We start from the raw sequence: 7,750 nt of genomic DNA on the forward strand, positions 1-7,750 counted from the left end.
TGTATCTCACCTTGTATGTATGTACTTTACCTGAATAAACATTTGATTTGATTTAATTTGAGCTAGATAACTGTTGTGGCCTTGTAAAGTTGCAATCCTGGAGAAACATAGTCTCCGTGGTGTAGTGGTAAGACACTCGCCTGGCGTATTCGAGCCCTTTGTCATGGGTTCGTATCCTGGCCGGGGAGGATTTACTGGGCGCAAATCCTTAACTATAGCCTCTGTTAACGCAACAGTAAAATGTTTACTTGGATGAAAAAACGATTCTTCGCGGCGGGGATCGTATTCCAGGGACCTGCCCGAAACGCTACGCGTACTAGTGGCTGTACAAGAATGTAACAACTCTTGTATGTATCTCAAAAAAAAAAAAAAAAAAAGTCCAAGGGGTGAGCATGGTTGGGGAGACCTTGATAATCTTAACAAGTTTCCAGTCCTCATCATTGGGTAACCTCAGCCAAAATTGAGACATCTTCTCTGTGATAAGTCACCATTATGAACACTGACGGCAAACAACCAACCTTGAAGTTAACCTTCTGCTCCGTTGTAATGGCTGCGCGGGCTACCACTTTTGGCTCCTGCAGTTTTGGCTCCAGGTTCCTCCGTACACGGTGAAGGGGGCACGATACTACAAGGTCAGCCAAAGCTTCCGGTGCTACGAGTACTCCCACCACACCAGCAAATGTCAACAGTTCATTCAGAAGTGCAGCCGCTACTCAGCTAATCACCATTATTCTATCCGCAAGTCGGAAACTTTCTGTTGTTTGTTTTGTGATGGCGATCATCCCGCAACCTCCCATCGCTGGCCCCGCAGACAAGGAGTTATCAAGAACCTGGAGAAAGCCAAGTTGTCCTCAGTCGCTGGCGCCAGCTTAAGCAAGTACTTTAGCTACACCCAACCAATCAGCGTCTGCCTCAACCTTCAACATTCAAGCCGCCACTTTCCTGGAGCTTCCGGGAGGAGGAAATACCACCACCACACACCAACAACCTAGCCAATGGGGGCTCAGCTTCCAGCCTACCAGCCCTCATGGAGCCAGCAGTCGCCACCTCCTCGACCAATCACTGTATAGCACAGTACAAACTGTGACATCACTGGCTAGTATGATAGCTGGCACTAACCCCCCAAGAATATGTGAGTTCTAAATATTACCTACAAAGCCAATGGTCTCCCAGTCTTCATCATCAATGATGAAGTCTGGGATGTACATCACCACAATTTCAACCTGAAGTTCTCACACTCCGGATCGGGTCTTGGACATCGTTGTGAGCGGCGTCGTGCTTACGGACCTACTGTCAACAACTGCAACGCCCGCGCCTGCTGCAGCTGTGTCACAAGCCACCCAGGCGACGCCGCCTCCTCCTCATCCATGGACAACTGCTACAGTTCCACCCCTCGTGTGTGCACCCACTGAAGTATCTACATCTGCTGCAGGACCTGCGGAGACATCTTACCTGCAAGAGCTCAACTGTCAAGATTCATCGCCTCTGCTTTTGAGTCGGCCGATTCATCGGACGAGGAAGTTTCTGTTGGATCAACATCTCCACGGAAGTGCCCTTACTCAACTGAAAATTACTTTGACAAATAGAATTTTCATACATTTCGATTTATTTTCATTTGGATTTAATTACTTTGTGAAACTGCGTTGAAATTGAGCTGTGTTGTTTACCATACCGTTCATTTCGTTTTTAACTGTTTTTTATATATTTCAGTGATGGGAACATCAGACCATTTGATGTTCCCAATTTTCTGTTGGGAACACCAGATTATTTGGGAATGCATCAGACGAGGGAGTGGGGAATGGTGGGGAGGACGAGGGGACGGGAGTGGGGGATGGTGGGGACGAGGGGTCAGGGGATCGGAGAATGTGGGGAGGACAATGGGACAGGGGAGTGAAGGATAGTGGGGAAGATGAGGGGACGAGAGATGGGGAATGGTAAGGAGGACAAAGGGACGGGGGAGTGGGGAATGGTGGGGACGACTAGGGGGACGGATGAGGGAGTTGGGTGTAGTGGGGGAGGACGAGGGGACAAGGGAGTGGGGAATGGTGGGGAGGATGAGGGGACGGGAGAGTGGGGGAATGATTGGGAGGATGAGGGGATGGGGAAGGGAGGAATGGTGGGGAGGACGAGGGGACAGGGGAGTGGGGGATGCTGGGGATGACGAGGGGGCGGGGGAATGGTCGGGAGGATAGGGGGACAGGGGAAGGTTGTTGTGGCTCAGTAACGCTCATGGGTTGCTGAGCCACAGCAAAGTGTGGCTGGGTGCAGCTAGTAGTCAATAAGATTTTAAGAACATAAGTTTTTAATGTTTCGAAGTCAATGGTACTAATTTAAGTTTAAGCAAAAAAAAAAGCATAACAATCTAAAAGCATTTATAATTTTCTTTGCTCTTACCTTTAATATTATTGTTTAAGGCTTAGTTACATTCACGGGAGACATCTCCCGTCACGCAGGGTGCAGTCGCACCTCTACAGGTCTCCAGTATCATCTATTGATACTGGTGATGGCTCAAAAGGGCCACCACTTACGGGCTATTCATGCCCGTGCCACCTTTTGGGTGGCTTAATCTTCATCAATCAATCTTAGTTACATCAGCTTTCAGGAATAAGCTCAACGAAACTTGTCCGTTGGTGTGTTATATCACCCGTTTAGAATAATACAGTTGGTGACTTCAGTAGCGAGTCTGGGTGACATGGTAAGGTGGTATTAAACACAGTTCCCGTGGGGAAGTGGTAAGACATTCGCCCGGCGTTTCGCGAGCACTATGGCCTGGGTTTGTATCCTACAGAGGATTTACTGGGCGCTAATCCTTAACTGCATCCTCTGTTTACCCAATAGTAAAATGGATACCAGGTTGTTAAACGATTTGGCGGGTTGTATTCCGGGGAAAATTAGGATTATATACTTAAGGATTAAGGAGTCAAAGATGAAGGACTTGCCCCAAACGGTACGCGTGCTGGAGGCTGAATGTAAGAGCTCTTGATAGACGCATATTCTCAGTACTCCCAAGAGCGTGTCTGATTGTTGACCAGACCACACACTAGAAGGTGAAGGGACGACGACGTTTCGGCCCGTCCTGGACCATTCTCAAGTCGATTGTGAGAATGGTCCACAATCGCCAAATCCACATTCTTACAATCGACTTGAGAATGGTCCAGGACGGACCGAAACGTCGTCGTCCCTTCACCTTCTAGTGTGTGGTCTGGTCATCATACTTTAGCCACGTTATTGTGACTCATCGCCAGCGTGTCTGATATTGTTAAGGAGACGACCTCACCACAACTGCTCAAGGCTTGACCCCAGGGGCCAGATTCACGAAGCAGCTACGCAAGTACTTACGAACGTGTACATCTTTCCTCGATCTTTGACGGCTTTGGTTACATTTATCAAACAGTTTACAAGCATGAAAACTTCCCAATCAACTGTTGTTATTGTTATAAACAGCCTCCTGGTGCTTCGGAGCTCATTAGCTGTTTAATAATTGTAAACAAAGTCGCCAAAGATTGAGAAAAGATGTGCAGGTTCATAAGTGCTTGCGTAACTACTTCGTGAATCTGGCCCCAGGACCTAGATTAACGAAGCTCCATGTATTTCTTCGAAAGTAGGTTTGCTACGAAGGTTCCTAAGTACCGGTTAAGAACGCGCCAATGGGCGATTCAGAAAAATATACTTACGAAGATTTTTAAGTAGTTCACTTAGGTCTCGTTAGATGTCACGAGGGCTTTTAGTTTGGCCAATCAGAGAGAAGGTAACATTTTTCATCTTACAGCTGTAGCCAATCACGACGCTGGCATATCGGAGCTTATCAGTGATGCACTTGCCACTTATTTACGTCGAATTTTCTTATTAAATTAGTATATTTCGAAGTAAAACTTTGTTTTTTCAACTTGTACAGTCAGCACCAACATTGTGGTATACAAATATGTTACATTTTTTGTTTACCTACGTAATTCTAAGAGATAGTGTATAGCTTCCCATGTCGCTCCCAAGATTTGAGAAGCGATGATATATATTTACGTATATATTTACCTAAATTTACCCAAGGGCCACTAACTATCTAGTGGCCTTGACGAGGACAAAAAGCCGAGTGCTTGTTAAGTCCCACCAATTGTCCTAAATGCTATTTTCTAGCTGGATTTTGGCATTTACGGCTTCAGCGGGTAGACGGTTCCATGGGTTTATAACCCTCTGGGTGAAAAAACATCTGTTTTCAGTCCTACATGAGAGGACATACTCTCCAACACTATATCTGTGATTGCCCTGTTATCAGTGACTTCAGATCAAATGGTATGAGGTACTTTGAGCTCTGTAATTACTTCATACACTCAGGAATATTGGAAGATATTCTTGTGCTGTACCCAGATTTTGCTAGTGGAGGCTAATAGATCAGTCTTACATTTCTTATTCTCTCCTGATTCCAAGTATGGCTGGCCGTCCTGTGAGGTGGGGATGTTGGATGAGCTTGTAGCTAGTTTATGACCTACACTGTAATCTTTCATATAGAATAGGGTAGCAGCACATTGCTGCGTATACCTAAGCTTGTTAATAAAAAGAAATCAGCAATAAAGATTTTAAATTATAGCTTGTATTATTATTATTACCAGTATTATCCTTATTAAATCATAAATGTTAACCCTGGATCATTAAGATCTCATATTGATGTGTAATGTTAGTAATGTTGACCAAACCATACACTAGAAGATATAAAGAAGACAACAATGTTATTAATATTTCTTGTGAATCATTAAAATTGTGCAGCATGTCTCAATTTTTCACTTCTTTGGATATACATTAGAAGAAAATAGGATAAACAGCCCATAAATATTTGTTTCATTATATTTTTTATTTAAATAACTGGATCAATATTTTTACAGCTGACAGGATTTGTTTACTCACAGGTGCATTATCTCTTAAAAAAAAATGGTTTATTGTGACACACAATGGTGCTACATAGCCTTCCCGGCCTGGTGCCTTCTTTTGATAATTATTGTTACACACCCAAATTGTGTAACAGGAAGAGGTCTTGGACCCCTACTTCTCCCTTTCTTTTTTAACAAGCAGTAATAATCCATATAGCCATAATTATAGGTTTAAGTATTCAATGAGAAAAGTTTTAAAGTTTTTACCCTTATCCTTACCTAAAATCCTTTGAGCAGCATATTTTTCTTTTATGTCTCACCCAGATTTAATTTCAAAATAAAATCAAACAAAATAAATTAAAAATGGGTATGTATAGCTAAGGTACACCCCCTAGCTGTACTTATTACTAGGTGAACAGGGGCATTTGGTGATAGAAATGCTCCCATCAGCCCAGGTTCATCACGTTCTCTCATATTTCATGTTCACCATTGTTTATTTACTTAATAACTACTGGTATAATATCTTGCTGTTATTAAACTAATTCTAATATCATAAAACACATATTTACTACAAGTTTCAAGCAGAGAATGCATATATAGTAACACGAAGGACTCAGTCTTGAAACTCGCCAGCTAAAATGTTTGTTTATAAGAAAACCGATCCTCCGTGTTGTGTAGTAGAGAAAAATTGAGTTATATCCAGTTTACGTAAAGCTACGAGTGGTCGAGGCCGTCCTTAAATCGAGGCAGTGAACTTACGATGATTTTTCTTCTTAAATGCCTACCTGAATACCGACGTAGCCGCTAAGAAAAACATTCGTAAGTTCGTACGTAACTGCTTCGTGAATCTGGCCCCAAGGTTCCGAGGTATACGATTGGCCATACTGACCAATTGTATACTCCGATTGGTCAGTATGGGTCCAACGAGCAGTGATCGCTCCCAGACTGGAAGGAGCTAGAGAAGCCAAGCAATTCTAACCATAGTTAATAGGTGAACTTACAATATTTCCAATCCTTCCAACCTGGATGTTTAGCCCAGGAGAGATACGGAGTATCTGTACAACTATTACACAATGATGTTTTATGTAGAAATACTAAAATTTTAAGTATTCTGAATCATTATTATTAATCTACATATTGGCAAACACACTGTGACGATAATCTCTTTCAAGAGAGATTGAGCCTGCTCTTCCCTACATATTTATGTCTTTAAAGTACAAGATACTATATAGAAGATACGTCCACCAGTATCGCCAAACGTTTTGCCCAGGAAGCAAATCGTACCATGCACACCCCGACACACCGGCTACAGCCCGCCGTAACCAGCAAACTGCTCATCCTCCGCCTGCCTGTTGCTGATTGGCTGGTGTCTCGCCGCACCTGCACTCACGCAACCACCAAGAGTCGACGTCTGGGCCAGCAGCCGCCGTACTCCTCAGAATATCTCTGTGCTCCTTGGAGTTGACATCTCTCGCTAGTAGACTAAGCCTTGGCTGTCGTGTACTAAGGGAGGTGGCAGCTTGAAGCCAGTATTCCAGCACCTCACTTATTTCATTTATTTTAACTTGCATTCTTGTCTTAGAGTAACTTTTCATTACCAGTAATTATTCATGTTGTTTTGTTTGTTGACCTGTTCTGAATTTTATGAGATTGTCTTTATTCATGTCTTGTTTTCTAGAGTAATTAAAATTTCATTGTTTATATACTTTGTGTTTTGTGTGTCTTCCATTACCTTACCACAGACGAAAGGACAAACTTCTCTTTTTTTGTTATGTGACGAGGCCCTGCCCCCAGCTTTTGAAACAGCCGAACACCGACGCTTTACCGTCACATTACAACACCTTTCGAGGTTTTCCATAAAACTCAATATTTTTTTAGAGTAATTTTTATCAAAACATTAAATGCTCCCAAAATTTCCCCAGAAGTACTTTTATATGATAATTAAATATAATAGTTTAAAAGCAGCGGAATCAAATAATTCGCTGTATTACCTTTTACTGCATACTTAGGCAGTTGCTTGTATAACTGTATATGAAGGACTTGGGATGGGATCGAACCCACAACCCTGGATTTGTTTAACATAGTGTTCAGTGTGCTTAATGCTGTGTTCAGAGTGCTTAACGCTGTGTTCAGAGTGCTTAACGCTGTGTTCAGAGTGCTTAACGCTGTGTTCAGAGTGCTTAACGCTGTGTTCAGAGTGCTTAACGTAGTGTTCAGAGTGCTTAACGTAGTGTTCAGAGTGCTTAACGTAGTGTTCAGAGTGCTTAACGTAGTGTTCAGAGTGCTTAACGTAGTGTTCAGAGTGCTTAACGTAGTGTTCAGAGTGCTTAACGTAGTGTTCAGAGTGCTTAACGTAGTGTTCAGAGTGCTTAACGTAGTGTTCAGAGTGCTTAACGTTGTGTTTAGAGTGCTTAACGTAGTGTTCAGAGTGCTTAACGTAGTGTTCAGAGTGCTTAACGTAGTGTTCAGAGTGCTTAACGTAGTGTTCAGAGTGCTTAACGTAGTGTTCAGAGTGCTTAACGTAGTGTTCAGAGTGCTTAACGTAGTGTTCAGAGTGCTTAACGTTGTGTTTAGAGTGCTTAACGTAGTGTTCAGAGTGCTTAACGTTGTGTTTAGAGTGCTTAACGTAGTGTTCAGAGTGCTTAACGTTGTGTTTAGAGTGCTTAACGTAGTGTTCAGAGTGCTTAACGTTGTGTTTAGAGTGCTTAACGTAGTGTTCAGAGTGCTTAACGTAGTGTTCAGAGTGCTTAACGTAGTGTTCAGAGTGCTTAACGTAGTGTTCAGAGTGCTTAACGTAGTGTTCAGAGTGCTTAACGTTGTGTTCAGAGTGCTTAACGTTGTGTTTAGAGTGCTTAACGTAGTGTTCAGAGTGCTTAACGTAGTGTTCAGAG

The sequence above is a fragment of the Procambarus clarkii genome, chromosome 19 (genome assembly GCF_040958095.1).
Source record: "Procambarus clarkii isolate CNS0578487 chromosome 19, FALCON_Pclarkii_2.0, whole genome shotgun sequence".
NCBI classification, from domain to species: Eukaryota; Metazoa; Arthropoda; class Malacostraca; order Decapoda; family Cambaridae; genus Procambarus; species Procambarus clarkii.